The sequence below is a fragment of the Mesoplodon bidens genome (genome assembly GCF_964165515.1).
Source record: "Mesoplodon bidens genome assembly, chromosome: 1".
In the NCBI taxonomy this organism is placed as follows: domain Eukaryota; kingdom Metazoa; phylum Chordata; class Mammalia; order Artiodactyla; family Ziphiidae; genus Mesoplodon; species Mesoplodon bidens.
In genome coordinates, this window is record NC_138176.1 from 118,515 (window position 1) to 134,684 (window position 16,170).

The following is a 16,170-nucleotide window of genomic DNA, read 5'->3' on the forward strand; positions in this document are numbered from 1 at the left end:
AACTCACACCTGTCAACTGACGATCAGCAAAAGTTCTACAAACAATAAATACTGAAGGATATTTAGAGGACTGTGTACCCTCTAGCTGCTGGTGAGATGTAAAGTGGTAAGAGTGAATCATGAGAACAGAAAGGAGCTGCGTTAGAAAAACAAAAATTGAACTACCATTCGATGCAGCAGACCCACAAGCAGGCCTCTCACCTGAGAAGTGCCGAATTGGGAAGACAGAGGCTGCAACAGCTGCACTGCAGCCTTATTCACAATAGCCAAGATGGTGAAGCAACCAAAATGTCCATCAACAGGTGAATGGATAATGAAGTAGTGGTCCATGTACACAGTGGACGTCCATATTTCAAACCGACAGTTTCAAGAGGCATAATTTATGCACATTTGGCTTCTGTTTCTTTTCCTTTCTTTTTTTGTTAAAAAAACGGGAACGGAAAAAGGCTGAACATCAGGAATTAATAAAGCCATGCAAGTCCAGTGTACGAAAACATTCACCTCACAGCCGTCAGAATGATTATCAGCAAAAAAAGTCTAAAAGAATAAATGCTGAAGGAGTTTTAGAGAACTGTGTACCCTTTAGCTGCTGGTGGGATGAAACCTGGTAACAGCCAGTTGTGAGACCAGATTGGAGGTGCGTTTAGGGGTAAAAATGGAGCTACCATATGATCTTGTAGGCCCACTCATGGGGTTATCACCTGATTAGACCAGAATCAAAAAGACACAGGCTGGCAATCCTGCACTGCAGCAACATGTACCATCCCAAGACCTGGAAGAAACCAAAATGTCCATCAACAGAAAAATGCACCAAGAAGAAGTCGTCCATGTACACAATGGAATATTAGCCATGAAAAAGCATGGAACAGTGCCGTTGGCACCACCATAGAAGGATCTACAGATAATCACCCAACATGAAGTAAGAAAGAAACCGAAAGACAGACATCCTATGACATCACTTATAGGTGTTACCTAAAAATTGATACCCATGAAATAATTTCCAAGAGAAGGACACACATAGATTCAGAAAACCAAATTATGTTTAACCAAATGGAAAGGTGTAAGGAATGTATGAATTAGGATATGGAGGTTAACAGACATGTACTAATACACATGAAATATATAATCACACAATACCTATGGAATACGAAGAGAGGTCTACTCAACACTCTATAATAACATACACGGGAAAGGATCCAAAGAGGAATAGACAGATACATTGATAGGATGAACCAGAGACTGTACACCTAGGAGAATCTACATTTTTATCAAATTTGCTCTGATAATTAATAAATTTAAAAAGCAAACAACAATTTACGAGATATAAACTCTTGGGGCTTTTCGCTGGCACATTCCACTCTAATTTGCAGCTTACTAACTCGATTTCCAGGAAAGCTCTGTTGCCCAAAAACCCAGAGTTGGAAATGTAGAAATGCTGTCGCCTTGTGGCTGTTTCCCACAAGAGCGGCTTTAAACCCACCGCTAATGGTCACTTAACATTCCCAAGAACTCAGGGCTGTAAAGGACACCTGCCCTAAACAACTGTGCGGAGGTAGGGAATGGCCAAAAAAATTCAAAACTGCAAATTTTTCAAGAAAATGATATGAAGAGGTTAATTTGGCTCACTCTCTTTTAAAAAAAGGAAAATGGATAAAAGCTCAACCTCAGTAATTATTAGACTCATGCAAATCTAATCTACAAAAAGGTTTCAACTCACACCAGTCAACTGGCCATCAGCAAAAAGACTACAAACAATAAATATTGAAGGGGTTTTAGACAACACTGTACCCTCTAGCTTCTGGTGAGATGTAAAATGGTAACAGCCAATAATGAGAACAGAAGGGAGCTGCAATTAAAAATTGAGGTACCATTCAATCCAGCAGTCACACCACTGGGCCTCTCACCTGAGACCTGAATCGAGAAGACTCGGGCTGCAAAATCTGCACTGCAGCCTTATTCACAATAGCTATTCACAATAGCCAAGACAGTGAAGCAATCAAAATGTCCATCAACAGATGAACAGATAAAGAAGAAGTGGTCTATTTATACAACAGAATATTAGCCATGGAAAACAATGAAACACTGCTATTTGAGGCACCATAGATGAGCTTGGAGATAATCACAGAACATGAGGCAAGTCAGAAAGCAAAAACCTATATCCTATGGTATCACTTATAGGTGTTAACTAATAACTAACACAAATGAACATATTTCCACAGAGAAAGACACTCACAGACTTAGAAGTATGCTTATCTAAAAGGATAGGTGGGGTGAATGGAAAAATTAAGATTAGGGTTACCATACGTGTACAAATACCTATTAAATACATATATCAAAAGACCGACCATATAGCAAGTGAGGTCTATGGAACTGTGGAGACGTCCCAATCACCTGACTGCCCTCCGACCTGCCGTGAATTGGAGACTGAGACCAGGCACGCCTCTCTCCTTCTCCATTCACTCAGGGACAGACTGGGGGCCATGGGAACCTCAGAATCGAAACCAGATTCTAAGACACCCCTGGGGTGTCTCCTAGCCAATTTTACAGCCCTCGGTTTCTCCCAAGTTCTCCGTTGCCGACGGCTTATTTTCTATTCCACTGTGGCCAGGCCACAATATCCTCTAGACAATCAATACAAATGGCCTCCTGAAGGGACTTTCAATTTTAACATCCTCCGTGATCTAGATAATTACTGCCGCAGGATGGGCAAATGATCCGAGGTCCCCTATGTTCAGGCCTTCTGGTATTTACGCTCCCGCCCCTCCCTCTACGTCGATTGTTCCACTTCCCAGATCCTTCTTGCCAGACAGACATCTCCTACATCCAAGCCCCTAATTTCCTTTGATGTGACTCCTCTCCACTAGGCGACCCACCCGAATCTCTCGCCTCTCCCCCCTCCAGAGCTCCTCTCCAGCCTCCACCCAACCCTGAAGCGGTCCCTCCTCATCCCGCAGCCGCTCCGGCCCATCCAACAGCTTCCCCGCCTCCCTCAACGGTTTCTCCTCCCTCGCCCCTTGCTTTGCCAATTAGTGCACATACACGCTCTCACGACTCCCAAGATCCAAATCTCCTCTGCCCTCTGAGGGAGGTAGAAGGAGCGGAAGGATTAGTTAGAGTTCATGTTCCCTTTTCCCTCCAAGTTCTCTCTCAAATAGAAACGCGATTAGGCTCCTTTTCGGCCGACTCTTCCCGCTACATCAAATAATTTCGCTACCTCTCTCAAGCTTACGATCTAACCTGGTATGATATCTCTGTGATCCTATCTTCTACTCTGACCCCTGATGAGAGGGAAAGAGAATTCAAACTGCTGCCCGAAACCATGCAGATCAGGTTCACCTTACCGACAACTCCATGCCTGTCGGAGTGACTGCTGTACCTGGTACCAATCCAGGCTGGACTTACCAGGATGGCCAAGATGGCCGTCATAAACACGACCTCATGATCCAGTGCCTCCTGGCTGGCATGCAGGCTGCTGCTCATAAGGTAGTCAATTTTGAAAAACTAAAGAGATAATCCAAGAACCTAACGAAAATCAAGCTATCTTTCTCAATCGCCTTACAGCGGCCTTAACTTTCTACACCCAGCTGGATCCCAACACCCCGGCAGGGGCAGCGGTCCTAGCCACCCATTTTATCACCCAATCAGTCCCGGACATCTGAAAGAAATTAAAACGGGCAGAAGATGGCCCTCAAACCCCTATTCGAGATCTGGTAAAGATGGCCTTAAAGTCTACAATGGCCGTGAGGATTTGGCAGGATCCAGCTGACAGGCTCGGATGCACCAGAAGGTGGCCCTCCAAACCCAACCTCTTGTCGCCGCCCTAAGGCCGGCCATCTCCCATGTATCACAGCATTCATGGGGTCCGCAAAAGGCAACCCCGCCGGGGGCCTGCTTCAAATGCAGAAAAGAAGGCCACTGGGCTCGCCAATGTCCCAATCCCCGACCTCCTTCTAAGCCCTGTCCCAGCTGCGGGCTAACAGGCCACTGGAAGAGTGACTGCCCTACGACTGGCCCTCCCTCAGCGTCTCCACGTGGGGGGCAGGCCGACCCAATGGCATTACCACTCGAACTGCTGGGATTGGCTGACGACTGACGGCACCCAGACTCGAAGACCCCCATCACCCTCACCGAGCCCAGGGTAACGCTACAGGTAGCGGATAAGTCCATTTCATTTCTGGTGGACACGGGGGCTACCTATACGGTCCTGCCTACTTATTCTGGGCCTGTTACTCCTTCCCAGATCTCGGTCATGGGTACTGATGGCAAACCATCCTTCCCACTCCAGACCGGTCCACTCCCATGTCATATCGAAGGACTCCCTTTTACTCATTCCTTCTTAGTCATACCATCCTGCCCAGTTCCCTTGCTAGGCCGAGATGTCCTTTTCCACTTAGGGGCCTCCCTCCAGCTGGATAGACTTGACCCTAAGGTCCCCTCCTCCCAACTCCTGCTTCCTCTTCTCGGCCTGTCTCTAGAACCCTCCCCCTCCTATTCCCTTCTTCCAATCACACGGAACCCAATCAATCCCCATGTCTGGGATGCTTCTAAGCCCATAATAGCAACACACCATTCCCCCGTCCTCATCCGCCTAAAGGACCCCTCCAAATTTCCATCAAGGCCCCAATTTCCCATCTCTGAGACTCACCTTAGGGGCCTACAACCTATTATCACCAGACTCCTAAACCAGGGACTCCTTATCCCCACTGACTCTCCCTGAAACACCCCCATCCTGCCTGTCCGCAAGGCCTCTGGTGATTATCGCCTAGTCCAGGACCTCCTACTAATCAATGAAGCCATAATCCCTCTCCACCCAATAGTACCAAACCCATACACCTTGCTCTCCCATATCCCCCCATCCACAACCCACTTTACGGTTCTGGATCTCAAAGATGCCTTTTTCACTATCCCCCTAAATCCCGACTCCTATTTCCTCTTCACCTTTACCTGGACGGATCCGGATACTTATACTTCCAATCAGCTCACCTGGACAGTTCTTCCCCAGGGCTTCCGCGAGAGTCCTCACCTCTTCGGTCAGGCGCTGGCACAGGATCTCACTTCCTGCTCCGGTACCCCCAGCAATCTCCTTCAGTATGTACATGACCTCCTCCTTTGTAGCCCATCTCTCAGCCTCTCAAGACAACATACTGCACATCTCCTCAATTACCTTGGCTCTCGCGGTTATCGGGTCTCCCCAGCCAAGGCTCAGTTATCTGTATCTTCTGTAACCTACCTGGGGCTCCATCTTACCCCTACCACAAAAGATCTAACAGCCGATCGCACCCGGATTATCCGTGAACTCCAGCCTCCGGAAACAGCGGAACAAATTCTCTCCTTTTTGGGCCTTATAGGATTTTTCCGACACTGGATCCCTAACTTTGCTCTCCTCGCTAAACCCGTATATCTAGCCGCTAAGGAAACCCTTCAAGGACCCCTCACCTCTCCTTCCGCCGTTCAACAGGCCTTTCTCACCCTCCGTAACGCTCTGATATCTTCTCCTCCCCTTTCTCTGCCCAACCCAAACCGACCTTTTCACCTTTTTGTGGATGAACGGGCCGGAATAGCCACTGGACTCCTTGCCCAGCCTGTAGGGCCTTCCTACCGCCCCGTGGCTTACCTATCCAAACAGCTACACCCAACCATTCGGGGATGGCAACCATGCCTTCGGGCCCTAGCAGCAGCAGCCGAACTGACCAAACAAACACTACAGATACTCAACCACACAGAAATAGGTAACATCTCCGACTGCTTTCTATGTGCCTCGCTTGGCCGGCCACCCTTGGCTGCTGTCCCACTCGACCAGCCCTTCAATTCTACTTCCTACACATCCCAAAACCCACCTTTTTCCCCGTTAAAAGTCCCCATATTCCTTGATTCAAAAAAATCTGACCATCTGTTACGGCAGCCGCCCAAATCTAGCTGATACTGGGTTTCTTTGCAACACATCCCTCATGGTAAACACATCAATTGAAGCACCACCAGGCATATTTTTGTGGTGCAATGGTTCCCTCACAAAAGAGATCAATTCTTCCTCCCCCTTCCCATGTATCCCCGTTACTCTCGTCCCACAACTCACACTGTATAGCCAAGACGAATTTTCCTCGCTAATCACGCCGCCCTTTACCCGACGGAAAAGAGCTATCTTTCTTCCTCTGGTCGCAGGCATCTCTCTCGCCTCCTGCCTGGTCGCTGCAGGCCTCGGGGGGCGGGGGGGAGCTCTAACACATAGTGTTTCAACATCCCGCGACTTAGAACATAAACTCCAGCTAGCCATTGAAGGCTCCGCCGCCTCCATCTCCTCTCTCCAGTGCCAAATCACCTCCATAGCCCGAGTCGCTCTCCAGAATCGATGAGCCCTGGATCTCCTGGCGGCCGACAAAGGAGGTACCTGCCTCTTCCTACAGGAGGAATGCTGCTGTAAACGCCCTCCATCGCTTAAGAGAAGAACTCCAACGCAAACACCAACAGCCCGCCTCCCCAACTCCCGATTGGTGGCGATCCACCCTCTATACCTGGCTAACACCAATCTGAGGCCCCTTAATTCTCATCTGTATCTTGCTCATGTTTGCCCCGTTTTCTTAGGTTCCTTCGCCGGCGCATGGAGGAAGTCTCTCGGGTGGCCACAAACCAAATGTTCCTCGGTCCTTACACCTTGCTTCCTACAGAACCCCCCACTGGTCTCCCCTAAGCCTCGGACCTCTGGTCGCCCGACTCCCCTTTCGACGCCCCCATTCAGCATGAAGTAGCCAGAGATCGGAACGCCGCCCCATTACACCAAAGATGTCGGGATGTAAGGCCAACTGGCCCGAGGCAGGGGAACGCAATCAGATTCACAGGTTGCATCAGACCGAAACTCTCCGGACCACCCAGTTCCAGAAACTGACCTGGAGACATTCCGGACCACCCAGTTCCAGGAACTGACCTGGGGGCTTTCCACCCGGCCCAGCCTTCCCGCCTTTCGAGGGACGGGACTAGCGGTCCCGAGACTGATGTAACCGGCACCAGATAGTGCCACGACACCCGAAGAGACCACCAGATAAGGAATTCCCTGCGCCCTCCCAGATTCACCACACCCCTTTCCCTTCTTCCCCTACAAAATCTTGCCCAGCCCTCGCCCGGGGGCGACTTCTCTGGCCCCTTTCTCTCGGACCAGTGAACCTCGCCCGGGAGCGCCCCCTAATAAAGCTCACTTGAAGCTTTCCTCTGTTCCGCGATGCCGTTTGTTAAGATCCGACCTTACACTTACACATCAACAAGGATGGCTATGAGCTGAATTTCTGCAAAACAAGGCTATCCCGTGCAAAGAACAACCCAGTAGAGCTTTGTATCCCATCAGCTACAGGAAGAGAACGGCTGCCGACTACTGAAAACCAGCAGCATTTACAACTTAACTCCCATGGCCTCTGCAGTGGTACGTCTGAGTTTTCTGTTTCTGCCCCTGTACCAAACAGCTCTGGTGTAATTCCTCGTTCCTTCCTCCACCCACCCCCACCAACCCCTGTCCCCTTACCTGCGGTCCGCAGCCCTCCGCTCCGCGCTCGGATGCCGCTGGGGTGCCAGGGACCCACGGGACGGGTCGTTCCCAGCCTCCGGGCGCTGGCTCCCTAGACTCCCTCCGCTCAGCGCTCGGATGCCGCTGGGGTGCCTGGGACCCACAGGACGGGTCATTCCCAACCGCCGGGCGCTGGTTCTCTAGACCCCCGCCCGCTGGCGTGGCGCCGACGGCGAGGAGCCCCAAGGACGCCCCGCGCCGGGTGCGCTCTGGCCGGGACGCCCACTTCTGGGACACTCTCTTCCCGCCCCGGCGGCGCCGGAACGCCCACTTCCGGGACACGCTCCTCCGGGAGAAGCGCGCAGAACGCCGCCGCGCTCAGGTGACCCGCAGGCAATGCCGAGCAAGACCCGCCGCGTTAGGTGCAGCACGATCTTGGCGCTCCAGGCACGGGCGCCAGGGGGCGGGTTTCTCCTCTCCCGAGAGGCAGCTAGCGATGCCCCGGGGCGCGGAGACCGCTCCAGGCTGGTCTCACCGACACCAACGTCGCCAGGAGGAGCACTTGGCGGGACTCGGCAAACAACCCAATGTTTTAAATGGAAAAAGGACTTAAAAAGACCTTTCTCCAGATAAGACATACAAATGGTCAGCAAGCACATGAAGAGATGTTAATCGTCATTAGTCGTGATGAAATGCAAGTTAACACCACAACGCCGACCCCTCCACACACTAGAAGGCCTACAATCAAGAAAGCTAAAAATAACAAATGTTGGCAAAAATTTAGAGAAACTGATACAAAATTTCCCATAGGGAAAATGAGTAAGTTCCGGAGTTGGATGCTGAGAATATTTGTACAACAACATGAATGTAGTTATGCCATAGAACTGTATGCTCAAAATGATTTAAATAGTAAATGTTGGGCTTCCCTGGTGGTGCAGTGGTTCAGAGTCTGCCTGCTAATGCAGGGGACACAGGTTCGAGCCCTGCTCTGGGAGGATCCCAAATGCCGCGGAGCGACTAGGCCCGTGAGCCACAACTACTGAGCCTGCGCGTCTGGAGCCTGTGCTCCGCAATAGGAGAGGCCGCGATAGTGAGAGGCCCGAGCACCGCGATGAAGAGTGGCCCCCGCTTGCCCCAACTAGAGAAAGCCCTCGCACAGAAACAGAGACCCAACACAGCAAAAATAAATAAACTAATTAATAAACTCCTACCCCCAACATCTTCTTAAAAAAAAAAGAGGTATAAATTCTATAAATAAATAAATAAATAAATAAATAAAATAGTAAATGTTATGTTATGTGGGGGGTTTTAACATAATTTAGCCCCTGCTTTATACCAGACCCCAGAGTCGAAGCTTCTCATCCATTTTCTCACTTTTACTTAACCTCCTAGGATCTTCACACTCCCATTTAACAGACGAAGCTGAGCCTGAGAGGTTAAACTAAGTGACTTGCCCAAGGCTCACTCGGCCAAGTCTACACTGTTCAATGTTGCTGTATTTACTGAGCACCTACTAGAGCACCTACTGAGCAATACCTCCAGCACCTGCCAGAGACATTGTGGGAAGACCAGGATGAACGGGGGCTGAAAGCAGATTACAAAACATGGGTAGATCCTGGGGCCCTGCTCACAAACACTGAAGTTTCTTGGAGTGGAGGGGATGGCCTGTGTCACACTTGTGGAGCCTTTTATTCCACCCCACCGCACCCCCACAGAGGAGAGAAGCAGCTGGCCTGATACTGAGTATTAGCTCAGCTGGGGAGGAGTCCTGGGGCTTTGAAAAAGGCATCTCCTGCCCCACTCCCCACATTGCCCCCTAGAGTCCAGTATGTGGGCACAAGCATCCCTGTGGTGGGGCAGGAGGCACGTCTTATGGCACCCCTCTCCTCCCGCCCTGCAGTAATGACACTGTACCCATACACCCGCCAGAAGGACAATGAACTCTCCTTCTCTGAGGGCACCATTATCTGCATCACCCACCACTACTCCGATGGCTGCTGTGAGGGCATCGGCTCAGAGGGGTCTGGATTCTTCCCCGGGAACTATGTGCAGCCCAGCTGCTGACAGCCTGGGATCTCTGAGATGCTGACCCAAGCACCGCCTTGAGTGAGCCTCTTGAGTCCCACACCAAAGCCTGCTCCAGTCAAGACTGGACCAGCCCGGCACGCCTCCTGGGCTGTGAGCTGTGTCTGTTCCTTCCCCCCATTGCAGTGGGAAGGCGTCCTGGTAAAGACAGAGGAGGTACCCAGAGGCCTGCTGGAGACAGGAAAGAACTGGAAGCCAAGGAGTTTGGTGACCTTACCTACAGGGGACCCTTACGCCATGCAAGACAGGGTCTCCAGCTGCAAGTGCCAACTTTGAATAAAATTCTGATGACCTCCTGATGATTGCCCTGCAGGGCTAGCGGGCCGAGGGACTGAAAGGCAACCCACCTGTAAGGCTCCCGCTCATTGAGCTTCCTCTGCCTGCCCTAAGCAGCAGTATCTCCCATCTCCTCGGTGCTCACTGAGCCCTCCACACTAGACCCCTGTGCCCCTCTGCGAAGGTGGGCCGCACCCTGCTCTTTTGCCTGTTGCCTGCTTTGTTATGTATTCAGTCTTGGTTCCCCAGGCTGGGCACTCCTCCAAGAGTGGGGACCAGCTCCCTCACTTAGGTGGGGCTCTCTGAGAGCAGAGCTCACCTCGCCCTCATCCCCCAGACGGCAGCGTGAGACACCTCGCTCACCTCTGCCCCTTCACCTCCTTCACAGCTCTGAAACCCCAGAAGAGGGAGGTGGGCCTTGGGTTTCCACTGGCTCTGCTTTAAAGCATCATAGCTTTCTCTTCCATACGGGAGGAGGGGGGCTCAAAAGGGCCCAGTCAGTGGGGCGACTTTGGTTAAGTCCCTGCTTTCTTGCTGCATAGACGAGGCTGTGGTGCAAGGAGACATCTTCGGGCTCTGTGAGGTTCCTGGCTGGCCAGACCCGAGCCCCGGAACAGTGTGCTACCTCTTTCCACCAACAGGAGGTGACCATTCCCTCTAGCTTTTTATCCTGTGGGGATGCTAACAGGGTGGGGGGGCGGGGGGCAAGGAGTGTAGTGTAGAGTCACAGTAGGTAAAGCAAGATCTAGGCCTGGGACCGTCAGCAAGGAGCGCCACCTCTCTCCGTGGGGAGTGTGGTGTGGGGGAGGTCGGGGGGGGGTACATTTCGGGGCCTGGGTCCTCTGGACAGAAGACTGGAGGAGGGAGGCCACGCAGCCCAAGGCAACAGTTAACCACAACGTGGCGGGACATGTTCCTTCTCTACCCTGACAGGGAACCGCGTCCTCCCAACTGAGAGGACAAGGTTTGTGGAAACACTGCTGCCTGCTCAGATATGCGTGCCACGCTGCTGCGGCCAGACTCCAGAATTCGCTTGCAGTGGAACTGGGGGAGGCAGCCGAGCTGGGTTAACTGCACAGATGGGGACAGCTCCCAACTCCCTCCTCCAGTCCCCAAATGGACCAACCTCGGATTCCGGGAAATCCCAGAGGGATATACCAAAACGAAAGGGAAAGGGAGTAATAAAACTAGCTTTCTCTTTCCCGACCCCCACCGCCCCACCCGCTCCCCGCCCGGGTGGCCCCTGCAGGCCACGTCCTCAGCACCTGATGCAGGTGTAGGCGCACTTCGGTGGAGGTTTCCCAGGGCACCACCCTGGCGCGGAAGGAGCTGGGCTCTGCCTTCTGCACCTCCTGCATAAGGCGGTGCATGGGGTAGTGGCGGCGCGGGAAGGCCACGTCGCCGCCTGCCAGCAGCCCCATGGGGCAGAAGTCGTTGGCGCCGTCGCTCACGTAGAAAAGGCGCTCGAAGGGCACGCCGTCGTGGGCCCGCTCGCGCGGGAAGTCGCTGAGCACCTTGTGCTGGCACATGTTGGCAGGGCAGCGAACGCAGCTGTGTGCGTGGAAGGGCCGCAGCGCCAGGAGCCCCCAAGGGTCGGGGCCCGACGGGTTGCTGAAGATGCGGCAGAACAGGCTGTGGTGGCCGGCGGCGCGCAGCGCACTCTCCACGCCAAAGGTGTTGGCGTCTGAGATGAGAATAACCTCAAAGCAGGCGCCCTGCTTGGCCACAAACTGCAGCAGCTCGCCCGTGCCGGGCGACAGGGGGATGGCCTCGTAGATGGCGCGCAAGTGCCGCGGCCGCACGCCCTGCTCGCCCAGGTACTGGAAGACGTGCTACATGTACTCGTTGTAGAAGCCCTCGCGCTAGGTGGCACGCAGGCTCTCAGGCAGCCCCTGGCCCGCCGCGGCACGCGCCTGACGGAGTCGTCGCCGTTTTCGTCCACGATAGTCTCGTCCAAGTCGAAGGTCAGGAGGAAGCGTGGTGCGCCAGGCGCAGCCATCCCGCTGTCCTCTACCAGCTTTGTCCTGAGCGATCAAATCCTTTTGTGGTCACCAAAAAGAGTCCCTCAGAGGAAAGGGGGACAGGACCTCTGAGCTTCTCCTGCAGGGTGGGGAGCGGCGGCTGCGGAGGTCTGTCCCGGCTGAGTCTCGAGTGTCAAGAGTGGGGAGACGGCCTAGCTGAGGTATTTGGGCGCAGGATGGAGCAAGGGGCGCTCACGGGAATTGGAAGGGATGCTGCGTCTTATCCATCCCCGGATTTCTGGGCTCCGGCTCTCACGAGTCCTTCCAGTCCAGAGGGTCCGTGAATGGTGTGCATCTGGGCCGTTCCCTCCACTTGCCCCCCATCCCCATGTTATGTATTTTTAACCACAATAAAAAAAATGAATGAAACACTGATAATACATGTTACAACATGGATAAACATTGAAAACATTCTAAGTCAAAGAAGTCATACTGAAAAGGCCACTCATATCACAACCATCTTGTGTGCTTTAAATCCATAGCAGTTTTGAAAATGAGGGGATGGGACTTCCCTGGTGGTCCAGTGGTTAAGATTCTGAGCTCCCAATGTAAGGGGCACAGGTTCGATCCTTGGTCAGGGAACTAAAATCCCGCGTGCACAGTATGGCCAAAAAATAAAATAAAATAAACGTCATTGGCCTGGTTTGGATCATAGCATCGTCCTTGAACCCATCAGAGCACCCATAGGATGGAACATGGGATTGGCTAAATGTGGATCATATGCCCATCTTCAAGGTGGGTGGAACGTAGCATCAGCCCTCTGGAACTGTTTGGACTGGAAACAGGTAAGAAGTTCCCAAAGGAAAGCTGAGGTTCTGGACTTTGGCATGAGAGAACAGATGCTGGACTGGGGAAGGCGGCAGATTCCACATCAGTGATGGCCCACTGCACAGCTGTGGGATCTGAAGGCCAAGGAAGGAAGGGGCTGATTTAGGGTCAGGGGCTGCAGCCACCCATCCAGTGCTCCTGCTGTCCGTCCACAACAGCAAGAACCTCTTCCTCTTGCAAAAGGCACAGCCCTCCTTGATGTCTCTGGTGGTGGGAGCCCAGGAGTCACACCTGCCCCCTGGCCACATGACTCACCCATCCCCCAAGAACAATACTGCTCATTTATCCAGTCTCCTCCCTCCTTTACAAAGAGCAGAGACTAAATGCTATGGTGGTTAGGAAATTCTTGCTCAATGAAGCAGTGGGAGGCTCAAGGATTATGCCATATCATGGAATCCATCATTGGCAGCTTTCAGAGACCACATGGGTGCACGTGGCTCTCCAAGACCATGCAGCCTCAGTGTGAAACTGTCCACTGGGTGGCCCAGTTGCTCCCGTATCTTTGACTCTTAATGAGTATGAATATCAAAAGTTTGTTACAGCTGGAAGCACAAAGGATTGCAAGGCCATGGTCTGCTGTATGGTTGTTGTGTCAGGAACACACTCAAATGTTTAGACAGTTATTACCTCGCTTGGCAGGCTATGAGCCTGTGAGGGGGAGGCCCTTTTCTCAACCACAAGGATGTTAGTAACTGAAACATCCCAAAGGGCTGTCTGTGCTGCCCAGGTAGCTGTTCAATTGCCCAGCGGCAAGGTCAGCTCAGTAATTGGCCACAGAGACTTGACAGGGACTGGACTGGCCTGAGCTGGAGGACCACAGATGACTGCCTGGATGGTCAGAGGTCAAGGGCTGTCCTGAGACTTGATGTCTATTGATGCCCACTCAGATGGAACAAAGGATGCCTGCAGTCCTAGGAGGGCCCCAGCAGCCCTCAGGAGGCAGCACCTGGGGGCTGGTAGGTCGCTGCACCAAGTTCTGTATAAATTCATAACACGACCATGGAGTGAGCTCAGTCAGGCCTCTGCTGGACCCGGGCTGCCCAGGCCAAGTGGGGCCAGCACTACTCTCTCCAGTTCAGATGGTAGGAGGAAACCCTGTGGGCTTCTGAGGTCCTAACAGCCATTGACTGAGGTTGAGTTGGATTTGAAACAGTCAGTGACCCGAGCAGACGTTTCGTTCTTCTGCTCTCAGGTTCCAGGACGGGGGAAGATAACCAGCGGCCCAGGTGAACCCCCACTCGTGAGTGACCCCGGGCAAGTCCTGTCCATCCTACAGGACTCAGAGGTGTGGGGTTAGGGGGGCCGTGGGCCAGTTGTGTTTAGCACTAACCCACTAACCCTAACGCCCAAATCTCTACTGTTCACTCCCTAACCCTAACCTCCTCATCTCTAATCCTAAACCCTAATGCTCCTAACCCCTAGCCCCTAGATACTCGACCTTGACCTGTAAACTCCTAAACCTTCCCCTGACCCTGACTCAGAGCATCTAACCTGACCCTCTAACTCTGACCCTCTAGCCTGCATCCTTTAACTCTAATTCCTCAAAACCTGGGCTCAGCTGAGTGGCTCCATCCAGAGGTGAATCAGGACCTGTCTTTGGGCCCCCACTGCCTCTGCCCTCTCCTCCCCCCAGGAACCAGAAAGCCCTGGGTTGTTGGACTCTCCTGACCAGAGGGGCAGCTGCTCCTGGTCTACCTGCGCCCACACCCCCCTCTCCTCTGGGGCCCTTGGCCTCTGGACTGTCTGACCTTCAGTCCACCTTCAAGAGCCCGGAGACAAATCCAGGTGAGACGCCTACTTCATTGGCACAGGTGGGACCTGGTCCCCATCCTCACAGCCCGGCCAGAAAGCTTTGTGCACACTGTCTCATGAGGCTGCCTGTCCCCAGCCAGCTGGAGGGGTCAGGAGTCAGATGGGGAACCGAAGTGTCCTTGAGGTTGGAGTGTGGGCAGGACAGGGTAGGAGGAGCGAGAGGTGAGGTGTCATCATTCCCAAACCAGGCAGGGAGTGTGTGTTGTGTTTGCATTTCGGACAGGGAAGAGTATGTCAGATGGAGGCTCTGAAGTAGCACACCTTGCAGGCCAACCTACTAGGGCAGTTCTTCCCTAAGCCAACAGGTGGCGCAAAACAACGCAACAAACTGTACATATATCCTTATAATGAAACTGGCAACTGGAAAGGAAACGTCACAGGTCATGGCAACTGAGACACGAGGAGCCCATCCCGCCCGCCCAGCCTCGCGCAGTCTGGAGGTGGAGCCGGGGTAGGCTGGACAGGCAGCTCCCGGCTAGGGCCTGGGCCGGAGAGCCCCAGGAGGCATGGCAACCTGCAGACAATTTCCAGAGCCCACTGCAGCCGGGAGACGTTCCCTACAGAACAGCCTCGGGCCCTGTGTGTCCAGCCTGTACACAGCACGACCCCGTCGACCCCTGGGCCTCATTCACGGCTGTCTGGCCACCCCTCCCCTCACTCCCTGAGTGCCTGAGCCCCCAGGGCCCCCTTGGCCGAGCCTTCTCTGCACACCTGGCTCTCCTGACTATCCCTGCCTCTCTGAGCACACCGTGTCCTTCCCTGGGGTCTGCGGGTCTGGCTAAGGGTTCCCCCTTGACCCCGGGTAGGCACCCCAGCCAACGCTGACGCTTGCCTTTCCTGCAAGATGGCCCCCTCAGTCTCACCAACTCCAAACTGTGTTGCGTTTACTTCTGGGAAAGAGGGAATGAAGAGGAAGCCCAATTCCGGCCTCACACAAGGTGTGTGCTAACCTTGTGGACCCAAGGGACCACCACAAACAGGCTGGAAGCCTGGCAGAGGCACAGCCCCTACCGTCACCCCTGTTCCTCGGCCCAGCTTCTCTCTTCTACCATCAAACCCCTCAGCCGCCACCAGAGGAAAAATGTGGGCCTGATCCTGTCACTCTGGTTCCAAAACTGTTCTGTCTGTCTATAAATAAACGAAGTCAAAGCTAGCTGTCTGGCCACCTTGCAGCCCCTCTGCGATGCGTCCTCCCCGCGAGCCAGGCACCCAGCCCCTTCCCCTGCCCCCACCCTCCTCTAGAGTGAGCTCCGTCCACCCCGCTCCTTCAGTTCAGCTCAGCTGCCACCTCCGCTGACCCACCAGCCAGAGGTAACCTCTCCCTCTGCAGACACACCTGGCCTGCAGCTTCTGTGTCCCGCGCCCGGCTGGGCTGAGCACAGCTGAGAGCATGCGCCTGCTTCACTGTGGACCCCAGGCCCCAGCACATGGCACAGGCTCAGGAATGTTTACTGGACAGATGGATGACCGTGAGGATGAGCAGGCAGATCACTGATGGTAGCGGGTAGTGGTCCTCCTTCTGAGTCTCTACACTTCACCACAAAGTGCTGAGGCAACAGCAAAAGGGAGGGTGGGGGAAGGCGGCACCAGAAAGCAACAACCCTGTGCCTTCCTCATCCCCCCACAGCACGCATGTGTACACACACATGTGCACGTACA

General features: G+C 53.4%; 1 protein-coding gene and 1 pseudogene across 3 annotated transcripts in view; one reads left to right on the forward strand and one right to left on the reverse strand.

The window, feature by feature from the left end:
• The window catches only part of LOC308619918 (uncharacterized protein), a 58,584-nt gene extending 51,387 nt beyond the window's left edge, over positions 1-7,197 (forward strand). The window contains exon 4 of one of the 2 annotated variants that reach the window (XR_014016276.1): positions 6,580-7,197. The gene's annotated coding sequence lies outside the window, so the exon portion shown is untranslated. Of the gene's footprint in view, positions 1-4,022; positions 4,139-6,579 lie in introns of those variants that run through there. The other variant, XR_014016277.1, reaches the window with a different exon arrangement.
• A 3,012-nt stretch (positions 7,198-10,209) lies between these two features.
• LOC308620278 (phosphoethanolamine/phosphocholine phosphatase-like) lies at positions 10,210-11,849 on the reverse strand (annotated as a pseudogene). Its single transcript has 2 exons — positions 11,072-11,849; positions 10,210-10,240 (listed from the first exon to the last, which is right to left on the reverse strand). The product of its transcript is annotated as a phosphoethanolamine/phosphocholine phosphatase-like (transcript).
• Between the last annotated feature and the right edge of the window lie 4,321 nt (positions 11,850-16,170).